Genomic DNA, 3,614 nt, shown 5'->3' with positions numbered 1-3,614 from the left:
TGTTAAGGGGTCATAATAGGGGTCAAAGTTTTAAAAAATTGACCGCTTTTTTTTTCTTTTGCTCAACATACACCTCCAAACACCCGGGCAACATCGGACTGAAATGCTAGTATGTAATAATCGACAGAGAATTGACTCTGAAATAATAAGTACGATATCTGCATAAATAACGCTCAGCGGTCAGCTAGTAAATAATAACGATAGTGTGACTTCTAGAACGGAGCAGGTTGTTTGCTGGAAGTGCAACCAAAGACCATCGCAGTTTGAGGCAATTACTGCGGACGCTAGACTAGTCATCTGTTGTTCTGCACGAAGTACAATTGTTCCTGAAAAAAAAAACAGAGCATTCCTAGCTCGATTGAGAATTTGACTGGAAGGCGGCTTTCTTGGTTCTTGACGGACAGTATTTTATACTAGCGATCCTCGCATGAGGAGTAGTGGAGATCCGCGTTCAGTTCTTTCTGTATATTTATATTGCTTAGTTGTGCATTTCATTGCTTGGATCTTGCTGCACGTTACTTACAGGTTATTTGAGGGAGTTTGCGGCCATAGCTGATAAAAGTAGCGCAACCGTGGATTTAACAAAGGGTTTCTTTTGAAATTCCGTGCAGATTCCCGAGTTCGACAACATGCACGTGAAGAGGATCGGAGGTTACATCGACCGAAACGTTGTCAAAACAACACCGACATGAGAACAGTAACTCCAATAATCCAAATAATATAAATTATCAATCTTTCTCTAAAAACATTTCGAAACTTCAGGTGGAGTTTCAAATTATTCAATAAATTTATACACAATCTATTATCAATATATTTTCCTCTTGTATCTAAGCTCCACCTGCATGTCGAGCTTTTTATTACATCGAAAAGTCTCCACTTAAAGAATCCTTATATGCTTCTTTAATCGCCCTATCTATCTATCTATCTATCTATCTATCTATCTATAAAAGTGAAATTGTGTGTGTGTGTGCGTGTGTGTGCGTGTGTGTGTGTGTGTGTGTGTGTGTGTGTGTGTGTGTGTGTGTGTGTGTGTGTGTGTGTATTTCCCTACCAAATATCTCAAATTTTCGGTCTACAGACTCGAGATTTAACATAAGGGGTATTGAGATGTGGGAAAATGTTTTAAATCGGTTTTCGGCCAAAAATCTAGTCTGTCAGACGTTGTTCTTGATCTTGTTCTTCTTGCACTGGGTCGCTTTGTGGCCATTCTTGCCACATTCGTTTACTTATATTTGTAAAAACATTGACTCGACCAATGTTTCCCGCCGCACCGATAATACGGGCTTTTAGGGGGTCCGGGTCTTGTGACTAGGTGTATTTAATTAGGTGTAGCCTGAGTTTTCTTACTTCTAGCTTTGCTTTTTCATGGTGAGTATTTTTTCGGTCTGAAGCATGTTGCGCCTGTCCTCGACATATCTCGAGTTGTTCCTTACGCAGACAACCCGTTGACAATCCTCGGCCAACTTCTGGAGAGTGAGGCCCTGTTTGCTCTCAAGTCTAGAGAGAACACGTCGTCTAATCTCAGCGTTTTTGGATTAGACTAAATCCTGCGCAAAAATTAAACACTTGAAGTCATCTGCCGATAAGTCAGATAGACGAGAATCATCGCAGTGTTTATTTACCACGGACGCGAAGGTTAGGTAATCATCGTCGTCGCTTTTTTGCAGGTTCAAGCACTTCCATCTTCTATGAAAGAGCGTAAAATTCAGGCTGAATAGTTCGGATAAAAGCTTCAGAAAATTCCAATTTACTCGTCTTCCCGGGGAGAATATAATCCACAAACTTTTCTATGTTCTGTGGTCCCTAATTTCCTCAAAAGTAGGCGAACTTTCTTAGCGTTGCTCCACTCTTGACAATCCACGGTGAATAGGTCCTCATATCTCCGATAGAAAGCGTCAAACGTCCCATCTAACTCCGGTCGGTAGTTGAACGTTTCTATAGCGTTCCATATTGTGCTTTCGGAAAAAGCAAAACTGTCCTCCCTGTGTTCCGTTCTACCGAATATTTTTAACAATAGTTCTTCTTGTCTCTGTTATTGAAGTAATATTTTCTCCTCCAACGCTTGTTGCCTCTCTTGAAATTGTAACTGGAGCTGTTTATCACGTTCTTTTACATTTTCCTCAGCTTTCTGTTGCTGGTCCATCTGAGCTTTGATTAGTTGTATTAATACTGCTTTAACGTCTTCCATCTTTTAATGGCTTTTCCAAACTCACGAAAAAAATTTATTTCCGTTTTTGACTGGAGAAGAGAGATAAAATAATAATAAAAAAGAAAATGTCCTTCTTTGAGTGTGTGCGTATGAAGGAGGGAGCAATGTAATTCTTGCTTCTTGGTAAAACCCTTAGAGATAACCCAATATGAGGATGGATAAAAATAAATTTACTTTTTTTTTTACTTGCGAAACAAAACAAGAAAAAAAATGTATACTGTTATACCATACAGTTGCAAAAGAATACAAATACTTGTGAAATTGTCTGGCAGTTAACCAAAATGGCTAGCTTTTTTGTTTTTTATGTGTGTGGGAGTGAGTTGTCCTCACGCGGCAGAAAAAAAAAGTTTTCACTTTGGAACCGACAGTTAAAAAATAGAATATTTCAGAAACTTCCTCTCAATGAAAAAAAAGTAGTTTTCTTTTAGTCCAAGTAAAACGAAAAGGGAAAAAAGAAAAAGAACATTTCTTTCTCGTTAAGATATGAATAAAGTTAGCAGCAAAAACAAAGTAAAAATACTTTTCACTTCTTTTGAAAAATGTTCAAATTTGCATACGCATATGCAGTCGACATTTTACGATAGAATTGTTCTCGCGAAAGAAAAAAAAAGAAAATAGAATTGTTCTCGAGAAAGAAAAAAAGAAAAAGAGAAAAATGCTGACCTAATTTTTACAATTAGGTCAGCATTTTTCTCTTTTTCTTTTTTTTTCTTCTTTTTTTAATAGGCAACCAACTTAATTTTTAAACATTATAAAAAATACGTTTCTCCCAGTTCTTTTCAATTTAAATATAGAGACAAACGATTACTCACAATTTCGTCGATAACTTTTCCATGAGTTAGTTTTCCGGGGGGGGTTGTTGTTTTTTAGGATGTCATGCCAGCCGAATTCTTAGCTTGTAAATTCTAAGTTCTTTTGAAGTCAATTATAATTCCATTCTTTTTCCTTTTTTGTGGAGTTAACCCGTGTGAAAGTCGCCAGTTGTTATGGGGTTAAATGGTAATAAACGAAAGGAACACAGGATTTGTAGGAACGAAACATGTATTCACATAAATTACAGGCAAAGTCGAGTTGGGTATACCATTGCTCAACAGTAGGCGTTTGCACACGACCGGCTTCGTCGCGTACCCATCTCAGACTGTGGGCACCGGTACTCGATACCGGAAGTCAGGTCATCAACGGAAGTGACGTTATGAGATTGTCCATTAATCCCCTGGAGGGGCATTTGGATAATTAATATTACCATTTGTGTAATAAATCATAATTTCTTCATATCGTAAGAGGAAAATATATCCTCTTATGACAACAATTAGAATTCATGCATAATGCCTCTCCCCAGATTTATTTTACCCTCCAGCCATCCCACTGGTACTTATATTGTAGGACACAACATTTCCTAAAAGAA

The sequence above is a fragment of the Euprymna scolopes genome, chromosome 36 (genome assembly GCF_053919585.1).
Source record: "Euprymna scolopes isolate OS-2025 chromosome 36, ASM5391958v1, whole genome shotgun sequence".
Lineage (NCBI taxonomy): Eukaryota > Metazoa > Mollusca > Cephalopoda > Sepiida > Sepiolidae > Euprymna > Euprymna scolopes.
Note: the sequence above shows the minus strand (reverse complement) of the source record.